The 27,958-nt window shown below is 44.8% G+C and overlaps 1 protein-coding gene and 1 non-coding gene across 2 annotated transcripts in view; both read right to left on the bottom strand.

Annotated features, from left to right (window-relative positions):
* The window catches only part of LOC124791505, a 528,144-nt gene that overhangs the window by 135,768 nt on the left and 364,418 nt on the right, over nt 1-27,958 (bottom strand).
* On the bottom strand, nt 13,483-13,589 carry LOC124721692. Its single transcript, XR_007006376.1, has one exon. It is a non-coding gene; the product is annotated as a U6 spliceosomal RNA (small nuclear RNA).

A 27,958-nucleotide genomic window follows, 5' to 3' on the forward strand; every position in this document is an offset into this window, starting at 1 on the left:
AACCTACCAGAGACGCACAAATGGACGAAAAAGTAAGCATAATGACACACAAAACCACAACTCAAGAAAAATTGTTTCAAAAATAAGCATATTTGTTTACGATCACTCTGCACATGATAGTTGTCAAAACCGTTAAATGATTGTTACATGTAATGTAGGTTGGTTGGTTGGTTGTTTGAGGTTAAAGGGACCAAACAGCAAGGTCATCAGTCCCTTGTTTCAAATAGACTCCATTCCGCTAACGGGACATCTCAGAAAAGTCAGAACAATAAAACGGAAAAAGGGGAAACGTAAAAGGGCAGGCACGTTGTCATTAGTAAAAACAAATGAGGGAAGTTGGCAAGAGAACGAACCCAACACTATGCTGAAGCAGCATAGGCAAGACCACCTGTGACTTAAAAGGTACAACTGCTATAATGCAGAAAGTACGTATGGGAATAGAAAAACTAACCAAGCCTTAAAAAGAAGGCGTAAAAACAGAGTAAAAGGGGAAGAAAAGAGGATTTCGGTCAGGGAGGTGAATCGGGAATCTCTGAACACTGCCTACAGTGGGAGACACCCAAACACTCACCGCCCTGCCCCAACACCAGAGGGAGATTAAAAACTTTAAAACTGAGAATAAAAACCACTCTCCAGGAGGAAACCTAGAACCAGAGAGACCATCCGGGAATCGTCAGCCAACATCAAAGGTAAAGTGTGGGGGAGTCTGTACTTAGCACGCAGAGCCAAAAGAAGGGGGCATTCAACCAAAATGTGGGCCACTGACTGGAAGGCTCCACAACCACATAGCGGGGGTGGCTCATCACGCAAAAGAAAACCATGGGTCAGCCTGGTATGGCCAATGCGGAGACGACACAGTGTGGTCGAGTCCTTGCGGGAGAGGCGAAAGGAAGAACGCCATGGGCCTGGATTCACCTTAATTGCACGAAGTTTATTAGACAGTGGAGTAGCCTCCCAAGAATTGGCCCATGACTGTGCAAAGTGGGATTTGATGTGAAGCCGTAAATCCGCTGCAGGAGGGGTTACAGAAAACGGGGGGTAAGTAACTGCTCCCCCAGCCAAACGATCAGCGAGCTCATTACCCGGGATACCCACATGGCCCGGGACCCATAGGAAGTCAATGGAACAAGCAGCACGGTGAAGATCAGCGAGATGGTCATGGATGGCAGAGACCAAGGGATGGCGCGAAAAACACCGGTCAATAGCAAGAAGGCCACTCATCGAGTCCGTACATAACAAAACGCGGTTGTGTTGGGATTGTTTAATAAAGGTAAGGCCCCGGGAAATTGCCATCAATTCCGCAGTAAACACCCCACATGAGGGTGGCAGCAGATGACTTTCCGTTCCAACAAAGGACGTGAAGGCATACCCAACATGATCAGCAGATTTAGAGCCATCAGTGTAAAAAACAACAGCATCCCGAAACTCCCATAAAATTTGGCGGAAAAAGGAACGGAACACCACCGGGGGGATGGAATCTTTCGGACCGCGGCGGAGATCCATCCGAATTCGAGGCCGAGGAACTAACCAAGGAGGGGTGGAGGGGAGGGAGCGAGGAAGACAGGACAAAGAAGGAAGCTGAAAATCACGGTGAAGAGACGCAAGGCGCAGCCCAACCGGGCGGGCGACGTCCATAGTCTGGGAATAGGATAGAATAGGAAGGATGAGCGGGAGAAGAACGGATAGTAAGGGCATAATACACCAGAAGCTGGGACCGCCGAACAGAAAGGGGGGGATCCCAGCTTCAACCAGGAGACTATCAACAGGGCTAGTAGGGAAGGCACCGGTGGCCAAACGGATACCACGATGGTGGACTGGATCCAGCACGTGCAGTGTGGAAGGAGCAGCTGAACCATAAACTTGACAACCATAGTCCAAACGTGGCAGAAATAGAGCACGATAAAGACGGAGGAGGAGGGAACGGTCCGCACCGCAAGAGGAGTGGACAAGCGAAGGACATTGAGTTTACGGAAACATCCTACCTTCAGGAGTCTGATATGGGGCAGCCAAGTGAGCTTGTTGTCGAAAAGAAGACCCAGGAAACGAAACTGTGGAACCACAGGCAATCTTTGTGCAGCGAGATAGAGCTCTGGATCAGGGTGGACCGTAGTACGGCGACAGAAGTGGACCACACGCGATTTTAAAGGAGAGAATTGAAACCCGTGTGAGAGGGTCCACGCAGAGGCACGCCGTATAGCCACCTGGAGCTGCCGTTCTGCAGATGGCATCGAGGAGGAACTAACCCAAATGCAGGAATCATCCACATACAGGGCAGGGGCGACCAAGGGACCGACAGAGGCCACAAGTCCATCGATAGCAATGAGGAAAAGAAGGACACTCAAGACAGAACCCTGTGGGATGCCTGTCTCCTGGGTCCGTGGAGAACTAAAAGCAGTACCAACTCGAACTCTGAATGACCGATGGATCAGGAACTGGCGGATAAAAATCGGGAGTGGGCCCCGAAGACCCCACTGATGAAGGGTTAGTAAGATGTGATGGCGCCAGGCCGTGTCATAGGCCTTGCGAAGGTCAAAAAACACTGCAACCAAATGGCGGCGCTGGGAAAAAGCCTGCCGAACAGCGGATTCCAAGCGAAGTAAATGATCGATTGGAGATCGTCCCTCTCGAAAGCCACACTGGTAAGGGGACAATAGATCCCGAGATTCGAGGACCCAAGTGAGCCGACGGGCTACCAGCCGTTCAAGTAACTTACAACCAACATTGGTCAAACTAATTGGCCGATAGCTGTCAACAGATAGGGGGTTCTGACCAGGCTTAAGGACAGGAACCACAATGCTATCCCTCCACTGAGAAGGGAAGTCACCCTGGAGCCAGATACGGTTAAACACCCGAAGAAGATGGTGCCGTTGTGGAGCACTGAGATGTTGAAGCAGCTGGTTATGAATGGAATCTGGGCCAGGGCCCGTATCATGAGAAGAAGATAGAGCAGAAAGAAATTCCCATTCAGTGAAAGGTTCGTTGTAAGATTCTGACTCACAAGTGGTGAAACATAAGGTGACAGCTTCAGCCTGCTGTTTTTGATGAAGGAAAGCAGCTGGATAGGAGGCCGACGCTGATGCCACTGTAAAATGGGTCGCAAGATGTTCTGCGAGAACTAATGGGTCCGTACAAATGCCATCTGGGAGGTGAAGGCCTGGGAGGGTGGACTGCCGATGGCAACCTTGGAGAGAGCGAAGTGTAGCCCATACCCGTGACAGAGGGACAGTGGAACCAAGGGAAGAAACGAATCGTTCCCAACATATCCGCTTGCTCTGTTTGATTAAATAACGGGCTTTAGCGCGAAGGCGCTTAAAGGTAGAAAGGCTGGCTACAGATGGGTGCCTCTTAAAGTGTTGCAAAGCTCGACGGCGATCACGGATGGCAATGGCAATAGCCGTACTCCACCACGGGACTTGCCGACGACGAAATTGTCCAGATGAGCGCGGAACAGCAAGGTTAGCAGCGCGAACAATCGCGTCAGACACGTCACGGAGGACGTCATCAATACAACCCGACAAAGAGGGAGAAAACTCGACCTGTGCAGTGTATAGAAGCCAATCGGCGCGGTGGAAAGACCAACGAGGTAACCTGTCCATCGGGGAGCGGGAAGGGAGCGTGATAATCAACGGGAAATGGTCGTCGTGTGGCGACCAGTGTAATGAAGGGAGGAGAGAGGGAGAAGAAAGAGAAAGATCAATGGCAGAAAAGGTACCATGACCAGCACTGAACTGAGTAGGGGAGCCATCATTAAGAAGGCACAGGTCGTGGTCTGCAATAAATTGGTCTATAAGAAGACCTCGTCTAGATGGAAAGGCACTGCCCCACAAAGGATGATGAGCATTAAAATCCCCAAGGAGGAGGAAGGGAGGAGGAAGTTGCTGAAGAAGGGTGGTTAAGGCAGCAGGTGTAAGAGTCCTGTCAGGAGGGAGATAAAGATTGCAAACTGTGACTGCAGAGTCTAAGTGGACCCTAACAGCAACCGCTTTCAATGTAGTTTGGAGAGGAATCCACGTGCTAGCAATGTCTGTACGGACCAACGTACAAACGCCACCAGAAGCCCGCAAGGGTCCGACCCGATTTCGACAGAAAACACGGAACCCACGGAGGGTCGGTGAGTGAGCATCAGTAAAATGAGATTCCTGGAGAACCACACAAGCTGCTGAGTAGGACGAAAGAAGGGATTTCAATTCCGGAAGGTGACGATAGTAGCCATTACAATTCCATTGGAGAACCACAGAACGATGGTTTAAATGAGGGCTGAACACGCGAAATCCAGTCATACCGCCGGGTCCCCACTCGTCACCGACAAGGAGGGGGCGACATCCATAAACGACAGGTCAGAATCCGGTTGTGAAATCGGGGAAGGGACCTCCGGTGACACCAGAGGCTCTTTGTCCCGGGACTTATGTTTCTTCTTCTTTTCAGGCTGAGATCGAGGAGGGCTGTGTGGCATAAAGGAGCCAGCTGCAGCAAGATCAGGAACAGAAAGAGACCGGGCGACCTGGGGGCCGAGAGACCGCGGCTCTCGCGGTCGCCGCGCTGCAGCAGACCTTTGACCTGGAAGGTGCCGGGAAGGGGCATCCCGGGAGAGGCGCCCTTGACCGGCAGACGCCGAAGGAGTGGGACACTTCTCCGGCTGGGGAGGGGGAGCAGCGCCCAGAGGAGAAGGTGTGGGAGCCGCAGGGGAGGGGGGAAGGAGAGGGGTCCGGGATGGGGGTAAGGAAGGGGGAGGAGGGGATGAAGATGTAACCAAGGCGTAACTAGATGTCATGGACACAGGGTGCAATCGTGCATATTTCTTACGGGCCTCTGTGTAGCTTAAACGATCAAGGGACTTATACTCCTGTATCTTTTTTTCTTTCTTATAGACTGGGCAATCTGCTGAACGTGGAGAATGACTACCATGACAATTTACACATACAGGAGGGGGAACACAGGGACTCCCCTCATGGAGTGGACGTCCACAGTCACCACAGAGAGGGTCCTGGGAACAGCGAGAAGACATGTGGCCAAAACGCAAGCACTTAAAACACCGCATAGGAGGTGGGATGTACGGCTTCACATCACAGCGATAGACCATAATCTTAACTTTCTCAGGAAGGGTATCCCCTTCAAAGGCCAGGATAAAGGCACCAGTATCAATACGATTATCTTTAGGACCCTTCTGAACACGCCGAACAAAGTGAACACCCCGCCGTCCGAGATTTTCCCGAAGTTCCTCATCAGTTTGAAGGATGAGGTCTCTGTGAAAAATCACACCTTGTACCATATTCAGAGACTGGTGAGGGGTAATGGACACGGGAATTGTGCCAAGATGGGTACAAGCACGAAGGGCCGCAGATTGGGCAGCCGAAGCAGTTTTTATCAGCAATGAACCCGACTGCATCTTGCTCAGGGAGTCCACTTCGCCGAACTTGTCTTCAATGTGTTCCACAAAGAATAAAGGTTTGACACTGGTGAAAGTATCTCCATCAGTCCTGGTGCAAACTAGATAACGGGGGAAAGGTTTTGCCCCTAGACGACGGGCCTGACCCTCCTCCCAGGGGGTAGCCATGGAAGGGAAGGCCGAAGGGGCAAGAGAAGCAGCACTTGAGGAATCAGTACCACGCAGAGAGACGGCCGCAGAAGAGCGGCCAGAGTTTTGGACCCGTATGCGTTTCATCTGCATAGCGTCCGCCCTGATACCACCCACTCCGATCAGGGGCTCTCCTCACGGGCGCCATCCAGCCACAGCAAGGGCCGTCTGGCACGGCGGCCATTGCCGGGAGTTCCGATGCTCCAGGATGACGAGCAACCACTCCAAGGCATGCATGAGGAGGTCACAGCTCAGGTATCAGAAGTGTGATCCCTGTGTGTTCAGGGGGCTCAACCAAAAGGGTACATAGCGACCCCACCACACGGGCTGGCTACCGTGCTGGCTATGCACCCTAGCATCAGACAACGACGTAAAAGAAAAGGTGGAATGTACTAGGAGGGCGCACGTCGGAGACACTAGGTAAGGTGCTCTTCCCCAAATGGCTCACACTACGGAAGAGAAATTTTGGAATGGAGGTCAAACCCCAGAGGGGGACCAAGGAATGCCAAAAGGAGGAGATGATTACGCAACAAAGCCGGAGTGTAAAACCAACAGAACCAGGAGGATAGCGGGGGCCAACATAAGCAAGGACACCAATAGAGGGAGAGGAGAAGGCGAGGGGAAAGGGGTATGGAGGGGAAAGGAGGGGAAGGGAAAAGAATTGCAGCCCGGGAGAGAAAGAAGGCTGCAATGGCTCGGGGCCCCGTGCTCGCCACGCACGTATCCACAAAAGAGTTGTGGACCCCCTGGGGGGTACATGTAATGTAATTTCAGATCAGAAATCGCAATAAACTGAAAAATGCACATGTTATTGTTTCACGGTCTGAAATAGAAGAACAACCAAGAACTCTGTCTAAAATTTCACAGAAATAAATCGAGACGCACAGAATATGACAGATAGGTGTCGAAACACGTCTGGGTGGATAGAAGAACTAGTTGTGTTTTGCATAAGGCGGAGTTTTAAAATACCCAAATTTAAGAATTCTTACGTTTCTCTGACTTTACTGCAGTCTTCCCATGTAATTGCGCCAACAACTGGGTGCATGTTTTCCTATTATTATTAGCTAATTTGTATCGTGGTCTTGATTTCAGCGAGTTGTTCGTTCTACATGCAATATTTACATGAAATTTTCGGCACCGAAATCATTTAATGTCATCGTGACGAATGTAGTCTACTGAAGATCTTGTACTATTCTAATTTTACTCTTTTCTGTTTCAGTTTTATAAATAATTCGTCACGTCAGATTCATTATAATTGTTCTTGGCCACTGTTGTAAGACAGTTGTAATTTCAGTCTCAAACAAAGGCACTGCCAACCATCTGTTCGTCACTAATTTTTGCCGTTGTGGCTGTATCGACAGCTTGAATTTTGCCAGTACCTCTCTCCTAATTTGCTGACTTCACTTATGCTACATACCTGACTGGACTACTATACTTGAACGAAAGTATATCTTAAAGAAACGGCTTTGCCTTACCTAGAGATAGTTTCCAGAACGAATCATCCACCCTGCAGCGGAGTGTACGCTATTTTGAAACTTCGTGGCAGACAGTAACTCCATGACGGACAGTCACTCGATTCCGCTAGATTACTTTCCTCTCCCATTATATGGAAAGATGAGTAATATACAGTACGTACAAGCGCCAAGACGGAAAATGGAAGATAAAGAGTGGAAAGCTCGGATTAAAAAGGGTATAAGATAGGGATGTAGTGTTTCGCCGCCATTGTATACGTCGAAGAAGCAATGACGGAAATAAAAGAAAGGTTCAGAAATGGAATTAAAATTCAGGATGAAAGGATATCCGCGGCAAGATTCGCTGATGACATTGCCATCCTCAGTGAAAGTGAAGATGAATTGCAGGATCTGTTGAATGGAATGAGCAGTCTAATGAGTACACAACATGGATTGAGAAGGAAAGTACTGAGAGGTAGCAGAAATGAGAATAGTGAGATACTTACAATCAGAAGTGGTGATCACGAAGTAGATGAAGTTAACAATTTCTGTTCTCTCGATAACAAAATAATCTATGACGGACGGAGCTAGGAGAACATAAAATGCAGACTAGCACAGGCAGAAAGGGCATTCCTCGCTAAGAGAAGTTTATTATATCAAACATAGGTTTTAATTTGAGGAAAATTTTGGAAATTTGTGGTAAGGTCTTAGGGGACCAAACTTCCGAGGTCATCGGTCCCTAAGCTTACACACTACTTAATCTAACTTGCTAACTTACGCTAACGACAACACACACCCATGCCCGAGAGAGGACTCGAACCTAAGACAAGGCGCCGTGACAAGGCGCCTCAGACCGCTCAGCTACCCAGCGCGGCTTAATTTGAGGAAGAATTTCCTGATAATGTACGTTTGCAGCACAGCATTGTATGGTAGTGCAAAATGACTGTGGGAAGATTGGAACAGAAGAGATTCGAAGCATTGGAGATGTGGTGCTGCAGAAAAACGTTGAAAAGGATATGTACTGATAAAGTGAGGAATGAGAATGTTCTGCTCAGAATCGGTGAGGAAGGGAACATGTGGTTCAAATGACTCTGAGCACTATGGGACTTAACTTCGGAGGTCATCAGTCCCCCAGAACAAAGAAATATTTAAATCTAACTAACCTAAGGACATCACACACATCCATGCCCGAGGCAGGACTCGAACCTGCGACCGTAGCAGTCGCGCGGTTCCGGACTGAAGCACCTAGAACCGCGCGGCCACCGCGACCGGCTAAAGGAACATATGGAAAACATGACAGGAAGAAGGGACAGGATGATAGGATATCTATTAAGATACCACTGAATAGCTTCGATGGTACTAGAGGGGGCTGTAGAGAGTAAGCACTGCAGAGAAAGATATATATTGGAATATATCCAGCAAATAACTGAGGATATAGGCTGCAACTGCTACTCTGAGATGATAAGGCTGTCACAGGAGAGGAATTCGTGGCGGGCAGCATCATACCAATTGCTGGCTGTGGTAGGATTTAGCAGGCACGAAGACAAGCAGTAGATAATCTCGTCGTGTGCGGACGGGAATTATCTTGCTGAAATGTAAGCTCAGGGCGGCTAGCGGGACTAATCACTAAAGACAACTATCTTCCAGGATATGAGACTTCAGGCCGCAGACGTGTCTAGAGACACCCTTGAGTGGTGGAATAGCAACCTGACTATTACGCCATAGAGTTTTGTTGTTTTTGTACTCAACAGAAAGTTCTTCATTACGATCAAAGGCCCGAGTTCCATGTCATTATTATACAACTGAGAAAGTTGTTTATGAATAACTTAAACATGTTTCATATACATTCCACGAAGTATTGAATAGATGTCTCTAGTGTTTTAGTTTTGCGTGGATTTTTTTTTAGGGTATTGCGTTTCATAGAGCTATATGATAAATCTGTATTGTTTCTTTATCAGTACTACAGAGCCCCACTGTTTCACGTTACAAATCAACAATTTTCGAATAAATCCTGAATCATATATTGATAGCTTCAATTTTGCAATCAGTAGTGTTTATTTGTAAGTAACAGACAGGAGGATACCTGTGTAGAACACAAATGTTCAGTAGGTTACGAGGCCATTTATATATCTTCACTCAGTTTCTAGTCCTGTCTCTAGGGGGATCTAGTAATACACTGATCGCATACGCAATCAAGGTAATCGAAATGTGGTAACGCCCGATAAATATGCAACACATCCAACGTAAAGGTAACGCGATTACGACCTTAATTGACCAAAAGTACTGAGAAAATTGCCATCGTCTACGATTACTTATCTGCGGTAGCCTAGGATAGTTTTACGACTCTACTTCAGCCGCACTCGGCAAAACAAGGCCTTAGCAGCTCGCCGCATTCGTTGCAGCGCGGTCACAAACAGACCTAGCCCAACGTGCACGAGCGCAACACGCCTCCGACGCCCTCTGGCGGAAACTACACTTATAGTTCAGTATTTTAAACTTTTATAAATTACAACATTAATGCATCAGGTACCGTTTTATGTATTTTATATTTTAAACAATATCAGTCTATGTAATTTGAATATACAGGTACAATATTGTCTTTACTTTTAAATATTTTTCTATCTATATCATCTTAGAAATGAATATTTATTAAATTTCGTTTCGTTCTATTTTTAGATCTGAAAACGATCATTGCTTATCATCGAAACTAGTAATCAAGATTGAATATGTGCTACTAAGATTGTAATAATATATATTATAAAAGAGAAGTAATGTTCATATGGAATTTATCGTCAATCGTTCTTCCCACGCTCCGTTCACCAATGTAACTGGGAAAGAGGTAAGAGAAAGCGGTACCAGGAACACCCACCACCATATATAAATCTCGACGTTGGTGAATAGATGCTGGTGAACATTGGCTTGACGAACAGCAAGCTGATAAACTAGTTGCTGGTGTATCTTCTGGGCTGTACGGTCGTTATCCATGAAACTCTTTTGTCCTTGACGTTTCGTCCAGAGCAGCGTTGTACCTCATAAGAGGTGCTCCTATTTCCGTTGAGTCTTGCAGGCAGGCGGTACCTATGTCGCTCTCCAACGTCGGACATATCAGCGAAACCAAAAGCACCCTTATCCAACGCAGCTCTGGACGAAACGTCGCGGACAAAAGAGTTTCATGGGCCATGACCATACGACCTGGAAGATTGATAAGCAACCAAAATAAACAGGTCGTGATAGCCTTCGTTGATAAAGAAATAAATTTCGTCATGCAGAAGCTGTCTGCGCACTGTGGCTGCCCGTGTTGCTGAGCGCTGCAGAGCTTTGGTGTTGTGCGTCAGCTGCAAGCAACCATGGCAGGAGGCGCTGCTTACTTGCCGTAGAGAGTAGAGGAACCAGCGGCAGGTCAGGGCGGCCCGCCGGCCGCGCGCAGCGTGCAAAACAAGAGGACATCCGTGAACACAGTTGCGCGGGCGCGGCGCGTCAGCGTAATTACAGATAATGAAGGACACAGCCAGGCGGCAATGATTTGCTCATGTTTACGGCTCACGGCGTCACCGAAAAGCCAAGACTGGAACACTGTACACGAACACGCCAGTAGAGGTCAGCTGTCCGCGTATCATCACTAATTAGGCCGGCACGACCTCCACTCTTCGAAGACGCCTTTCATACTGCGAAATGAGTAAATCAGATTGATTTCCCTCTACCCCGACCACACTACCCCTATAGCCGTGGTTGTAAGACGTGTGCATTCCTTAACCTCCTCTCCTGCTAAAATATGTACTCAAATAGACATCCACTTACGCATGTCGTAAAAACTACTTCTTATAAAAATAAAACAATATGATGCTGTAGTGTAGGAAACAGTAACGACAGCAAACATCTTGCTACAGACATGAAACTGGCGCTGTTGTAGACACTGGAGAAATTTCAAAGACATCACTGATTTTCTGAAGCTCTCTCGGGCGTTTCATCTGTACTTTGTCCTGGTGCCCCACAAGCTGAAGAGGTATGACTCAGACACAATAGGACAAGCATATACTCGGCGTTAGAAGTATAATAAACAAGAGACAGACATTAACTTTAGCAAATATCGTTTATCTTTATATTACACAGGTGCGCGGAAGTGAGTTTCTGACTTCCGGAAAATGGGTAAAGAAGATAAAGAAGTTTAATATGATGCTAGTGAATGTTAGACTGGGTGGTTAAGAAGGAAATAAAATGTTTTTCACGGTATGTACGAAGAAATATACAAAAAAACTGTTCTGGGGGGGGGGGGACGATAATTGGTGAAAACATGTGTTAAGACCTCCAATATTAGCTGCTGCGAGCATCAAAGGAGCGCCAAATGATTAGTATGATTAGTAACATAGGAGATGAAGCCTAGAAGATACATGTACCTTACTGGAATAGGATAACTGAAATGAAGAGCAGCAAAGAAGTCTAACGTATATGACTAAAATCTGGTGTTTCCCTTTTTTTTTTTTCAGTTCAGAAAATTAAGAGACTCTGCGCTATCTGCGACTCTTTAATGTAGGCACAAAGCAAACAAATCGGCGACAGATGAAGCACTGACTATTTCAAAACATAAAGACTGGTACGAGGACCCGGGTACAGAAATTAGCTACACCCGTGGACGCTCCTGGAGAATTCAGGACTGAGTGTGCGAAGTGAAAGCAACACACTTGGTGACGTAAGCAACAAGCACAAGCAATTTGTATTCCTGCAGATGGAATAGCTTCCTACTTTATTTTCGTGTCCTTTCCATCACAGATAATTTGCAGAGAATATCCTCTCCAAAACACAATGTAGTAGGTTGTGATGCAATATAGCCTGAATTAATAACTAGGCTTTTTGACTAATTGGCAAAGTTCGTACTCCATATATTTTCGGTGCTTTGAATTAGCGCCGTGTGATGCTGACAGTGGTAGAGGAGGAACTTACTATATGCAAACACGAACATGGTACGAAAAATTGCTACTGCTTTACGAGTTCCGAATACGCGGAGACGTCGTTGACTGATTATCTGAAGAACAATCATCGTCAGATATTGTAAATGTTCTGGTATTAGTGAGTCCTTAAACCTTAGCAGTATACCGCCTGGCTGTAACTGCAACTAGCTACGAGGAATCCCAAGGCACCGCCGTCGCAAATCAGCAGACACACTGTTACCGCTAACACTCGCAAATCCGTAATGAAACGCAGACTACATGCTAAAAGAAACACAGTCCTATAAAAAGAGAAAGAGAAGAGAGACCATGTTAGTGGAAACTACGAACACACACATACACACACACACACACACACACACACATGAAGGCACTCTTGTATTTGCCGTCTGCAAAACAAATATTTTTAGTTAATGAAGGCAATATGAAGTAAGAAGTAAGATGCACACAGATACTGACCTCGACCTTTCATATTTCCTTGCGGCATAGTGATCCAGCTGGCATCGCTCCCGTAGCCATTCTCTGCAGCTAGAACGCTTACTAGTATCTCAACTTTACTATTCGCTTTAATCATATACTGCATATTGATTAATTACGCAAAATATCGAACACCTTTGAATTCCGTGTGAAGCTTCCTGTGTCGGAATATTTTTACACTTTCGATATTTGTTGACATGGAATGTTAGAAATTTCGAAACGGTTGTAATGGTCCTAAATTCCAATGCATTATTGTGGCGCCGACACAATTGATTGTTACCGTGTTTCTATTTTGTATCGAGAAGCATTATAAACTGCGGAACACTTCTTTACGGAATCGAGTGTATTTTTACGAACTATTTAATTACACATTGTATGAAATGTGCAGATACATTAATTGTATGTACCGTCCCGAGTAGAACCTGGGCACTACCGTTTCGCACGCAGTAGTCCTTTCGTTCTGAGCTTATGCTTTATTACGTTCGTAGTGGATCTGCTTAATGTACCTGAAGCTTCAAATCTGACTCTGTAAGAGAATTTCTCGGAAAATGTAGATGTCCGGATCCGACTCCAAATTCTGCACCCTGTTCTAAGTTGTACCAAATGATCAATACAAGGCAGAGTTTTAGAAGAGGAAATATATTACATTTTACAATTTAATTGCGAATCGCTCTTTGTATCTATTAGACGTCAATAACTTTTGACTTCCTGAATAGCAAGTTTCATTACTTAACTTGCAATATTATGGCGTAGCAAGAAATACTGCAAGCTGGAATGAGATTTTCACTCTGTAGCGGAGTGTGTGCTGGTATGAAACTTTCTGACAGATTAAAACTGTGTGGCCAGACCGAGACTCGAACTCAGGACCATTGCCTTTCACGGGCAAGTGCTCTACCATCTTTTTTATATATATCTCAATTTGTTCGTTTTCGTTCGTTGCATCTGCTCGTGACGGACGTCGCAAGATCCCAGTTTCAGTTCGTCGTTTATCCATTACCTCAGTTTTTTTTATTGCAGAGGGCAGCTAACCCTCTGACCGAACACGCTGAATTACCGTGCCGGCTGTGTCATCCTTGCGCAGGGGCCATGCTAATCTTCTCTGTATCGTTCCAATTTTAGTATATGTACCGCCGAAGCGAGTACGGGGACATAGCTTAGCCACAGCCCACAGTTTTAATCTGCCAGGAAGTTTCATACCAGCGCACACTTCGCTGCAAAATGAAAAATCTCATTCTGGAACATCCCCCAGGCTGTGGCTAAGCCATGTCTCCGAAATATCCTTTCTTCCAGGAGTGCTAGTCTGCAGGGTTCGCAGAAGAGCTTCTGTGAAGTTTGGAAGGTAGGAGACGAGATACTGGCAGAATTGAAGCTGTGAGGATGGGTAGTGAGTCGTGCTTGGATAGCTCAGATGGCAGAGCCCTTGCCCGCGAAAGGCAATGGTCCCGAGTTCGATTCTCGGTCCGGCACACAGTTTTAATCTGCCAGGAAGTTTCATACTGCAAGCTGTTTATCTTCATACCTCTCTAGTACGTAATAAAGGATACCAGTAGGAAAAACCCATGTGTTAAGGTGTTAGTCGTCATCTGGTTAGGATACCGTTATGCCAAAGCGCCATCTTACAACTCTAATATTCTCTTGTCTCTACTAGTGACCTATCGTCATTAAAATTACTGGATGATGCAGAATGGTGTTATAAATCGCTAATTGAAGAAAGTTTAAAAAATAGTCCCTAATGAAACTTTAATTGACATTAATAAATAGTTTGGAGCCAATCAGTAAATACGTTACTCTGAAAAGGTTGGATATATGGCTACACAAACATATACACGAGACAGAAGAGATTTTCCGTATACTTCTGGCAACCATAAATATGTTATAAGGAATTAACTATTCATTGTAATGTAATTATACCTACCTATTCTTTTATGCTACAGCTTTGATGAGCAGTGTGTAAGCGTACTGAAGCTCCAACAGTACTTTGCATGGATGTGCTTGAGGCGTTCATATTTTATTTTATTCGAGCCTCAAGCTACCTATGTTACCTAAATCTATACATGTTTTGTATCAAGATAAATTAATACATACAGCACTCAATGCATATCGAAGGTTTTTCTCCCCAAGTATTATCTTGTCTATGCCTTAGGGCAGAAAAATGTTTAATTGGCTGTAATGTGTAAAGAGTTTCAGATGCTGCTGTGTGATGGCTCTTTGTAATACATTTTAACTGTACTTTCGTTTTATGTTACAGCTCTGATGAGCAGATTGTATCTGTAGCGAAGCTCCAGCAGAATCTTGCACGGACGCAATTTACGCGCCCATATGTGATGGCTGTTTTAATTATTTTGTCGACGCTTCTATTTACTTACCATGAATTTTATCTGTAGCTCATATAAACAATTGGTATGGACACAATTACGCTTAATATATTCTGTTTGACAGTAGCCTCTCCATTCCATCACGCAACTGTAAAGCTGGGTGTCTATTGCTGTTCATGAAGTAGGATGTACTATCGTATTTCGCTCGTCCTGGTTGAAGCCTTGATTCATAATTAGCTATTGCCTTTTAATTCGTATTGACACTTTTTCGTAATGACGTGAAATATTTTTGATGTCTGTCCCAGAATGCAAAGAGAGCTCTCGTGTCACAGGGTTGTAGTGGTAGGATGTTCGTTTTGTGAATGTGCTTGTGCGTACTGTGTTTTAGGGCTTATTCTGCACACTGGTTTTAGTTCAATTATAGTTTAAACTGCGCAATGTTATTTTCAGACCTGTTTTGTAATATATGTATTAATGATAGGAAGTACAGCTTCCCTTTTCTTTACAATACAGCATATATGCTAGTGCTCTGGTAGCACACTTTACTGACACCCACAGAAATGATTTTGTGTATTCGTTAATTACATAAATGGCTAATGCACAAGCCATGAGTAGGCCTCCCGCTGTGCGGTAGCGACACGTAGCGTGCCACACCGCAGGCAAGCCAGTCGTCGCTGCACGGCAGTCCTAAAGTCTCTTCATAGAATGTGCATGTCTCTCGTCTATTTATACATACACGACAAAACTTGTCTCGCTCGCTATTTTGATTGCATCATTTTCACATATGCCGAGTCAATAATGATTAGCGAACAACTGTGTTCGCTCAAGTCTGTGACTGCTCCGTGAATGCTTGAAATGATTTCTGATGCCTTATTTTGTAATTTCGGTGTACTTTGTACGATAAGTTTGTGTTTTGTACGTCTGAAGATGATCATTATGGACCGAAACTATTCAGATAATATTTAAAATAAATTGTGATCCGTAACTGGAATAAAAAGTATAAACACGAATTTCTTAAAATCTAATATAAACTGAAGTGTTAGGAACGCTTTTCTAGAAGAATTTGCCTGCTGTGTCTCCTTGTACGGAAGTGAAACGTGTCCGATAAGTAGTTCAGACAGGAAGAGAAGAGAAACTTTTCAACTGTGGCAAGAAGTAATTTTAGCTCAATTTGATTAAAAGAAGGAAAAGGATGTTATCACGCATCCTGAAACGTCAAGGTTTCGTCGGTTTAATAACTTAGGTAAGTGTGTGGGCGGGAAGAGCGTTGTACAAACAGAGTGTGTCCAAGGTATGAATGCAGCAAACATGTTCAAATGTATGTAAGTTGCAGTAGTCATTCGGAGATTCATGTGCTGGTCATTGGATTGAAGACCACAACAACAAGCGGAAATAAATGTTTAATAAATGGATTAATTTGTAAAAGTAGGTAACTTGTAGGCAAGGCAACCACAGCTATGAGTAGTCATCTTGAGTATTAATAAACCGCTTAAGCTGTGTGTAGTCCTTTATTACTGAATCATTGTCGGCTTATTGGCACTAGAGGCCACATCTTCAGGTGAGCGGAAAAGCTCGGAATCTTTTTTCTCAACATTAGGAGAAGCCGACCCATCCACTACATAGGAATCCGGATGTTTTAGTCTATGACATACCGCACCATACGCCAGTAGTTTTATATATACTGACAATGCGGTCACAAAAACAGAAAAATTTTATTGAATGTAAACGCAGTCAAGTTCCATACAAAATTTATGTTATGAATTTTTATTTTCTGCCATTACCACATCCACGAGGTCAGCCGCAGATCGAAGGTTCGATTAATTAATTAATTTATCTTTATTCTTCCAGGGATCATCTCACTATGATGCAGGTATTTTCAAGGTAATACAGTCCGAACCAATAGCTCAAAATATACTACATACGGAATATTTATTTATCGTGCATATCTGTGTGTGTGTGTGTGTGTGTGTGTGTGTGTGTGTGTGTGTGTGTGTTGACATAATTTTACACAAAAGAAGACCAAAGATTGGATACTTGTGTGGTGTATCTCTCATAAGGTATTGCATGGTGCAGGTGGTTGGTGATGAGAAACGCTGAAGGAAGTGGCTGTTAGTCTGCTCAACGCCACACTGGCAAAGAACTGAGTCCACAGAGAAACCCCAAGTCCGCAGATTGGTCTTGCATCTCGTTGTGTTTTGATCGTAATCTATTGAGAGACCTCCATATTGACCAGTTCTCCGAATGTCCAGGCGGAAGTTCTTCCTTTGGAGCCATCCATTCTCCCAAATATCGACATTTCTCCCGCTATCGCGAGATCCTTGCCGCATGTGGATTCTCGATGAGAGCCTCAGTAGTTGTCTAGAAGCTCTTTCTTGATTTCAGCCAAGGATGTGCGGGCTGCTGACCATATAGTGGATTGGCTTCCTTCGTTGTGGCCTTACATACGGAATAAGTAACTTGCTTTATGAGGATAGGAAAGGTGGTCTATGGTAATAGGGTAGCGGGCGATCACAGTCTTTAGTATCTGCCTCGTCCCCCCCCCCCCCCCCCCAAATGTAACTTACAGCAACACACTTTTTAAATATGCTGCCGATGCCTAGGATTTAAATAATAATAAAAATAAAATCATAATAATTGTTTTTATCAGTGGCTGGTACTGTGATTTCGCTTTTTGGGGGAGGGGGGGGAGGAGGGGGGGGGGGAAGAATCATGACCTCCCCCCCCCCCCCCAAAAAAAACCCTTTCTCCCCTTCGGATCCGCTCCTGTATGAGCTTCTAGTCACTACGCATCTACGAAACGAATTAATTTGTTCTATGCTGTCCACTCGACATACATGTATTCGACAGTCCGACAAGGTCACTTTGAAAATGGCACGCCATTTTTCCTTGCCCATTCTTGTCTAATCATAGGTTGTGGTCTGTCTCTATTGACCTCGCCGTTCATGACCCATTAAGCCCCGGTCATCCTTCCTTCCTTTTGCTTTTCGATACTGCGAGCTTTAAACAACTCGCTCTTAAGCGGCTCGTCTAGAAAGCCCTCATGTCTCGCACATCCTAAAAAAGTATGCTGTGTATCACTCAGCGAAGAAGCAAACTGCCGCCGGCAGCTAATTACTGCCTGGTGCAGACTGCGCAGCTCGCTCGCGGCACTTTGGTGCTGCACAAAGAATGCCTCAGTCCGCCAACTCTGCCGGCGGCCGGCACGGCGTGAGGAATGCGCTCGTTGTCTCGAGGGAACAGCCAGAGGCTGATTTTCTTCTCTGCGGCATTCCATTAACTGCTACGCCCCAATGCCCTTCCTCTCTGGACACTAGAAGTCCAAGTTTTAGCTACATTATCCGACCGAGCCGCATCAGTGCCTCTTGCCACTACAATAAGCTGACTGCTCGCTTTCAGCCAGTGCTCGTATAGTCGAACAGCATCGTTTCACTGGGTTCTTTAAAACCACCGACATCACCAGAAGCTTTTCAAACACTTTGTTATCATTTCATCAGTTAGTTATTTACGCAATGTTAATTTTCGAAGCTTCGTTTAGTTAACTGAATTTTTAGTGAATGAAGTGGTCCAGTGCTTGAGACATTTCAGAAGTACTGATAAGGACGCAGTTCTAAATAACCGTTAGAGCAGTTTAGAATCATTAGCAGTAACCGTGTTTTCGGACTGAATTACAGGAATTTAGGTCCACCTATCATGAAAACAACGGTTACTTATAAATGTCCACACATGTTTCAGAAACTTTGTGCCGCCATCAATGGGTATTTTCATTCAGATCTCATTTTTTACACTCCAGGGCCCCGTAGGATCCTCTCTATAATGCTGTATATCGGTAGCTTATCATCTACAAAGTTATTTTCGAAATATCCGTCCTTATTTGGATGCTCCTCTAATGTAAAAATACACACGAAAACACCACAGTACAGGTTTTTAAGAAACTCCACTCGTACCTTACACTCTTTCACTTCACAAAACATGATGTTTATATTACTGCTGCGTGTCTAGCCCTTGTTGACTATTTTTAAATCCGAGACTGTTTTAGTTCTGTAGTGGTTGTGAACATCAAAGTGGACTACACACACAGAGGCAGCACAAACACTGTGGCCGGCCGAAGTGGCCGTGCGGTTAAAGGCGCTGCAGTCTGGAACCGCAAGACCGCTACGGTCGCAGGTTCGAATCCTGCCTCGGGCTTGGATGTTTGTGATGTCCTTAGGTTAGTTAGGTTTAACTAGTTCTAAGTTCTAGGGGACTAATGACCTCAGCAGTTAAGTCCCATAGTGCTCAGAGCCATTTGAACCATTTAGCCAAACACTGTGTTACCTTAAGTGAACAAATGTAACGTGTGAGTGAAGCTCCTCAAAAATATGCATCGTAAGTCTGTTTCCACAACAGAGGAGGGACGCAGATAAGTACGGGCTCTTCTAAATAACTTTGCAGGTGACGAGCTACCGATATACAGTAGAGAGGGTTCTATAGATCCCAGGAACGCAGGTAATAAGAGCAGAATAAAAGTAGCCTGTGATGATATCACAAAAGTGCTGAGGCGGATCTGAATTCCCATTACAAAATTCTGAGTGATTTACAATTTCTGGTGCATCTTTAAACTAATTCTAGTGATTTGCTTTACAACTTGTTCCTACTTGTTTTCCTTGTGAACCTTAACTTCTACATCTACATCTGTACTCCGCAAACCACCGTATGGTGCGTGGCGGAGAGTACATTGCACCACTAGTAGTCTTCTCTTCCCTGCTCCAGTCTCAAATAAAGCGAGGGGAAAACGAACATCTATACGCCTCCCAACGAGCCCTAATCTCTCTAATCTTATCTGCGTGGTCCTTACGTGGCGGCAGTAAAATCATTCTGCAGTCAATTTGATATACCGGTTTTCTACACTACTGGCCATTAAAATTGCTACACCACGAAGATGACGTGCTACAGACGCGAAATTTAACCGACAGGAAGAAGATGCTGTGATATGCAAACTATTAGCTTTTCAGAGCATTCACACAAGGTTGGCGCCGGTGGCGACACCTACAACGTGCTGACACGAAGAAAGTTTCCAACCGATTTCTCATACGCAAACAGCAGTTGACCGGCGTTGCCTGGTGAAACGTTGTTGTGATGCCTCGTGTACGGAGAAGAAATGCGTACCATCACGTTTCCGACTTTGATAAAGGTCGGATTGTAGCCTATCGCGATTGCGGTTTATCGTATCGCGACATTGCTGCTCGCGTTGGTCGAGATTCAATGACTGTTAGCAGAATATGGAATCGATGGGTTCAGGAGGGTAATACGGAACGCCGTGCTGGATCCCAACGGCCTCGTATGACTAGCAGTTGAGATGACAGGCATCTTATTCGCGTGACTGTAACGGATCGAGCAGCCACGCCTCGATCCCTGAGTCAACAGTTGGGGACGTTTGCCAGACAACAACCAACTGCACGAACAGTTCGACGACGTTTGCAGCAGCATGGACTATCAGTTCGGAGACCATGGCTGCGGTTACCCTTGACGCTGCATCTCAGACAGGAGCGCCTGCGATGGTGTACTCAACGACCAACCAGGGTACACGAATGGCAAAACGTCATTTTTTCGGATGAATCTAGGTTATGTTTACAGCATCATGATGGGTCGCATCCGTGTTTGGCGACATCGCGGTGAATACACATTGGAAGCGTGTATTCAAATGGTTCAAATGGCTCTGAGCACAATGGGACTTAACTGCTGAGGTCATCAGTTCCCTAGAACTTAGAACTACATAAACCTAACTAACCTAAGGACGTCACACACATCCATGTCAGAGGCAGGATTCGAACATGCGACCGTGGCGGTCGCGTGGTTCCAGACTGTAGCACCTAGAACCGCTCGGCCACCCCGGCCGGCGGAAGCGTGTATTCGTCATCGCCATACTGGCGTATCACCCGGTGTGATGGTATGGGGTGCCATTGGTTACACGTCTCGGTCATCTCTTGTTCGCATTGACGTCACTTTGAACAGTGGACGTTACATTTCAGATGTGTTACAACCCGTGGCTCTACCCTTCATTCGATCCCTGCGAAATCCTACATTTCAGCAGGATAATACACGACCGCATGTTGCAGGTCCAGTACGGGCTTATCTGGATACAGAAAATGTTCGACTGCTGCCCTGACTAGCACATTCTCCAGATCTCTCACCACATGAAAACGTCTAGTCAGTGGTGGCCGAGCAACTGGCTCGTCACAATAAGCCAGTCACTACACTTGATGAACTGTGGTATCGTGTTGAAGCTGCATGGGCAGCTGTACCTGTACACGCCATCCAAGCGCCGGCCGCGGTGGTCTCGCGGTTCTAGGAGCGCAGTCCGGAACCGTGCGACTGCTGCGGTCGCAGGTTCGAATCCTGCCTCGGGCATGGATGTGTGTGATGTCCTTAGGTTAGTTAGGTTTAAGTAGTTCTAAGTTCTAAGGGACTGATGACCACAGCAGTTGAGTCCCAAAGTGCTCAGAGCCATTTGAACCATTTTTGAGCCATCCAAGCTCTGCTTGACTCAATGCCCAGGCGTATCAACATCGTTATTACGGCCAGGGGTGGTTGTTCTGGGTACTGATTTCTCAGGATCTATGCACCCAAATTGCGTGAAAATATAATGACATGTCAGTTTTAGTATAATATATTTGTGCAATGAATACCCGTCTATCATCTGCATTTCTTCTTGGTGTAGCAATTTTAATGGCCAGTAGTGTAAATTATCTCAATACTGTTCCTCAAAAAGACCCATTTGAGTTCCCGAAGCATCTCCGTAGAGCTTGCGCGTTCTTCGAACCTACCGCTAACAAATCTAGCAGCCCGCCTCTGAACTGCTTCGGTATCTTCCTTTAATCCGACCTGGTGGAGATCCCAACACTCAAGCAATTCTGAAGAATGGGTCGCACTAGCCTCCTATACGCGGCCTCCTTTACAGATGAAGCACACTTTCCCAGATTTCTCCCAATAAATCGAAGTCGATCATTTGCCTTCCGTACAGGGCCCCTAAACAGACCAACAGGGAAAAAAATAACTAAACCACTTCCAGAAGTTTAGGCTGAAAACTCACTAAGAAGTACGTAATTCAGAATGTTTGGTTGATGAACTGTCATTAACAGGTTCCAAAACGAGATTTCAAGTTTAGAAAAGTTGAAGGCGCTGAAAACATACAGTTCTAAAATCAAATAAAGAAAAAAAATTCATTCTTGTCCTCTCTTGTATTTAGTAACATATTATAGATGTCGAAAAATTGCTTATCATAGTCACTGGGAAATCGTGTTACTAGTACAGGGCACTGGTGAGTGGAAAACCGTCAACATTTCCAACACTTAATTTCAATTTAAACGGCGAAAAAATCAAAAGTCAGTTGTCAGCTCTTCGATTTGTCATCACATGAGGAGTGGTAATACTAGGTTTCGTTGTTTCTGAATGGACATCTAATTTGGTCTACCTAGTCTGAGAGTATACCATTCCCGAAAATTTTGAGACGGTCACCAAATCCCTCATCAGATGACTAAGGTTAATATTTATCCATGATAAGTGGGGGAATGCAGTTGGCGGACAGACATGCACTTCTTCAGATGGCCAAGAAATCATCATCGTAATCATCACTATTCCCTTCACAAAATCGTTCCATGCCTGTTTTTCCTTTTGGCTAGTGTGCGAGAGGTACCTTTGACAAATGATCTATTTATCAAGCACCCAGGTCTTCTGTAGCTTTTTTTAGATTAACTCAAAATGTGTAGCCAAAGGTTTTTCTTAGTATTTGCAGGGAGGGAGGAGGATTTGAGAGCAGTCTGTCTATTTCTTAGGAGCAGTTGTTCGGTATTACTTCGCAATATCGTTTGTGCTCGTCGCCGATAACTTACTCACCGTTTTCCTTGTCGACAATGGACAAATTATCACCGTATGCTCGGAGTATTTCCGTAGTTTCGAGTGCAAGATGTTTTTGAATGATTCTAGGACTGATGAGTCTGAATCTGGTGGTCGAAACATTCGGTAGCTATCCTCCATAGGAGTTCGCAGTTTGATTCATTTTGCATTTCTATAGGCCCGGTGTTTCTGCTTAGTACTAAAAACACTCCACAACCTGAGGACTCTGATCTATCTACGTGTGGTTGTTGATTTCTCTATTCTCAACTTCAATTCTCAGTCATCTCTCAGTTCCTAACATAATTTTTGGGTGACTGCAAGTTCTGAGACTGCTGCGAATACTTCCGCAGTTACCAACTAATACGTGAAAATTTTCACTCTCAGAATCTGCTATCCATTCTGTTGGTCATTCTGTTAATCCAAAAAAATGCCATGTGCGTTCGACAAGTACCCTACCACTCGACCGTGCATAGTGTGCATCAGTCCAATCCAGATCGCCTCTATAATACAGTGTAGCACAGTTCGAGGAATCAACAACAAAGTTCGTCAAAAAACCGACGAGCAACTTTCCAGTCGGCTCCAGTACAAATGACGCTGATCAGTCTCCGAATCGACACTACAGATCGGCAACTGTGCTGTAAACCAGGAGTGAGACTGGAGGTCTTCGCTACTTCCACCAGTGTTCGGAAAGAACAAAATGGTTCAAATGGCTCTGAGCGCTATGGGACTTAACTTCTGAGGTCATCAGGCCCCTAGAACGTAGAACTACTTAAGCCTAAGTAACCTAAGGACATTACGCACATCCATGCCCGAGGCAGGATTCGAACCTGCTACCGTAGCGGTCGCGAAGTTCCAGACTGTAGCGCCTAGAACCTCTCGGCCACACCGGCCGGCCGGAAATCACAGATAACGGTCTTAGATCCAAGGAGAAAAGTGCTGTTTACTTCGAAATACAGTCTGTACCTCACGCATCACATAACCAGAAAAAATTAGTGGCCACATATTTTTATCAAGTCCTTTTCCCCTCCGTGAACTTTCAGACGTTGCAAAATGTTTCCAGAAAGTAACAGAGAGAGAGAGAGAGATACCAAGCCAATCCATTCATAATCTTTTTTACACAATCGTTGTGAGGGTCATACCACTGTTCTGCTTGAATACATATAACTTATTGGATTCTGGCTGCAACCTTTCCTGCTCCATTTTTGGTCTTCTCATGTTATAATGAGTCTATTGTCTGGTACGTTAATTTGGTTGTAAAGAAGACGTATGCAAGTGAATTTATTATTTTCTTTTGAGATGCCATGATTTTAATTTATTTCTGACCACGTCGCACGCAGTTGCAAGAAACTGCTTGTGCTTGGTGATGATGATGATGATGATGATGATGATGATGATGGTGGTGGTGATGATGATGATGAAGAGACGAAACTCGTAGTGAATAGTATAATAAAAACATATTCTAATGCAGAATTTTTTTAATTGTTCATCACTGCTTAATAATTTACTGCTAACGGTGTACGTGCCACACAGTCGTCATTTCATCCATTGCTGTATGCATCACGACACTGACATTGACCTGTCACTTGAAACAGAACAAAACCTTTTTACACCTCTTCCTCCACAGGTTAGTTACTAATGTACTCAGGCCCGTATTTACTCCTGGGCTACACAGATGCCGTGCATTGCATCAGATTCCTAGGAGAAGCACCACTTTGTTTACTCAAGGCTGAAGAAGACGTAAGAGTGGAAAGATAAGATAATTCATACTTATACCCTCTCCAACACTGCTGTGAAATTACGCGATGGCAATCTTGTGCGAAGTGGCCAATTAATGATTAACGGAGAATTGGCGACCCGTGCTGTAACTTTAAAAAAGTTACGCAATTATGAAGCCACCATAAGCGGTCGTCTTAGGAAGCTGGAACCTTGCTGTCTTTGCGATTCTACGGCATCTTGTTTCACTGCCTCCTTTTTGACCAGTAGTGTTTCAAGGAATCCCATTTTAGTTTACGAAGCATGTCGGTAATACTCGCACGTTTATCGCACATACAGTCAACAAGTACAGAACCGACCATTAACGAGTACAGCAGCTCACTTCTAAATTGCGTCGATGTCTTCCTTTAATCCCACCTGGCTGGGATATAAAATATGTCATCAGTACTCAAGAATGGGTGGTACTAGTGATACGTACGTTGTTTCGTTTACAGATGGACCACACATTCCTAATATTTTTCCAATAGGCCAAAGTCGACCATTCGTTTTCATTACTACCGTCCTTAAGTGGTCATCTCATTTCATATCGCTTTGCAACTATCCGCCTAGATATTTAATCGACGTGACTGTATCAAGCAGCACACATTAAGCAGCACGCTACTAATGCTGTATTCAAATATTGCAGTATTGTTTTTCCTTCTCATCTGCATTAACTTGTATTTTTCTAGATGAGAGCAAGCTATCAATCGTCACTTCAGGTAGAACTTTGTCTAAGCCATCGTGTATCCTCATAGTCACTAAATAATGACGCCTTCCCATTTATGTGTATAGGGAATAAGAGCGATCTTATCACACTTCCCTGGGGCAGTCCTGACGATACTCTTGTGTGTGATGAACACTCGACGTCAAAAATTGGGTTATATTACTTGAAAACGAGCACTTACGTATCAGGGAACCTATTCCGTATGCTTCTGTCATCGTTAAGTCTGCTGTGGGCTTCACGCGTCAAACGCTTTCCACAAATCTAGGAATATGGAATCTGCCTGTTGGCCTTCATCCATGGCTAGCAGGATATCACGTTAGAAAATGGAAATCCACTAAAGAATGGAAGACTACTCTCAAGTTCTAAAATTTTCACATGGATATTGTTGCAAATAAGCGTTTTCCAAATTTATTTTAGTAAATGAGCGGAGTATCATATCAGATGAAGATCCAAATTAACAAAGAGGCCTCAAAGAATTACATAGGATTGTACGGACACACAGCTCTGAATGTGTAGAGCTAAAATCAGACTAACATTTTACGAAATACTCATTACTATTTTACAAGCTAAACCTCAGAACCAGAACCACACAAAATTTTAACCGGTTCTACTTTCTGGTCAACTGGGTATAGCTCAGTATGGGAACAGATATTAGCTGTAAAACCAAAAATCTGGATCTACATCCATACTTTGCAGACCACTATGAAGCGCATGGCACAGGGCACCTCCCGTAGCACGACGTATTAAGGGTTCTTGTTAATGCTTTCGCTTATGGAACGCGGGAAGAATAACTGTTAAATGCCTCTGTTCGATAGATATTCTAATCTTGTCTTCGTGGTTCCTATAGGAGCTATACATTTAGGGCTGTGTTATAGTCCTTGATACCTCACTTAGTTGCAGCACTTGTAACTTTGTAAGTTCATCTTTGGCGATATAGTTGGCGTCTTTCTTTAAGCATCTGCCTGTTCCGGTTTTTCACCATTTCCATGATGCTCTTGGGCCAGATAGACAGTCACATTTCGTGTTGCCACTCTGGGTCAAAAGTACCAGTCACATACGTACTATCCTCCTTAGTAAACTTTCAGCATTCCCTCTTAGTCCTACACGGTGTGGGTCCCGCACTTGAGTAATTCTCTAGGACCAACTGAGAAACCCAGGGTTACCTGTTTATTTATTTTTGTTGTTGTGGCCGTACTTCGTAGGCGTGGAATTTATTTCGACTTATAAAGCTTCTTTGTGGACAACGTTTGATGTAGTATGGCTGATGACATGAAGGAAGAGCTTGTTTGCTTCAGTATCACGGGAGAGTGCTACAAAGAGCTGGCCGTTCTAACATCAGCTGACATTAAGGTTCACGCCCTCAACGTATAGCGTCTGGCCTTGTGCATTGTTTACCATAATGCCATAACATAAGCTCACGGGTAATCTTACACTCCAAAATAAAACGGTAAACTGTTAGGAACACGCGAGATTCAGGGTACGAAAAATCATATATGCCACTTCCCGCCAAAATTTCAGCTTCTATGATCTTACGTTGGAGAGAAGTAGCTTTACCCCTCTGTGAGCGAAAGGTTCTGAGGAGACAGATAATGCATAACACTCTCGAACAGAGTTACGTCGTGCCTCCTTTTCAGAAGAAGTTTCCAAAGACCGAGTTAAAGCCTGATGTTCTCGAGCCGCAGCAAATCTTGTCTCGCGATCTTCACTGGATAGTGCTCAGAGCCATTTGAACCATTTTTGAAAGTTTGCAGCAGCATGGACTATCAGCTCGGAGACCATGGCTGCGGTTACCCTTGACGTTGCATCACAGACAGGAGCGCCTGCGATAGTGTATTCAACAACGAACCTGGGTGCACGAATGGCAAAACGTCATTTTTTCGAATGAATCCAGGTTCTGTTTAAAGCATCATGATGGTCGCATCCGTGTTTGGTGACATCGCGGTGAGCGCACATTGGAAGCGTGTATTCGTCATCGCCATACTGGCGTATCACCCGGTGTGATGGTATGGGGTGCCATTGGTTACATGTCTCGGTCACTTCTTGTTCGCACTGACGGCGCTTTAAACAGTGGACGTTACATTTCAGATGTGTTACGACCCCTTCATTCGATCCCTGCGAAACCCTACATTTCAGCAGGATAATGCACGACCGCATGTTGCAGGTCCTGTACGGGCCTTTCTGGATACAGAAAATGTTCGACCGCTGCCCTGACCAGCACATTCTCCAGATGTCTCACCAATTGAAAACTTCTGGTCAATGGTGGCCGAGCAACTGGCTCGTCACAACACGCCAGTCACTACTCTTGATGAACTGTGGTATCGTGTTGAAGCTGCGTGGGCAGCTGTACCTGTACACGCCATCCAAGCTCTGTTTGACTCAATGTCCAGGCGTATCAAGGCCGTTATTACAGCCACAGGTGGCTGTTCTGGGTACTGACTTCCCAGGATCTAAGCAATCAAATTGCGTGAAAATGTAATCACATGTCAGTTCTAGTATAATATATTTGTCCACTGAATACCCGTTTATCATCTGCATTTTTTCTTGGTGTAGCAATTTTAATGGCCAGTAGTGTAACAAACATATCCTGAGTCTACTGAACTAAAAGAAGAACATAATGTTATGTATAAATAAAATTATTAATATGGTTAAGTATGACCTCACTGTTTCCACCGCCGGGCAGAAGTGATACATCAGTTACATATTTCACCCCTCTTCCGCAAAACGAAGCTGAAGATAATCAATATTTCTAAATCTGGACGGTAGATACTTCTACACCTAAAAACGGCTGTCCGCTGAGCAAATTCTGCGGAACCTAAATGCGACTTTGTGCTAAAAAATACTGTAGCTCG

Source organism: Schistocerca piceifrons, chromosome 1, assembly GCF_021461385.2.
Source record: "Schistocerca piceifrons isolate TAMUIC-IGC-003096 chromosome 1, iqSchPice1.1, whole genome shotgun sequence".
Classification (NCBI taxonomy): Eukaryota; Metazoa; Arthropoda; class Insecta; order Orthoptera; family Acrididae; genus Schistocerca; species Schistocerca piceifrons.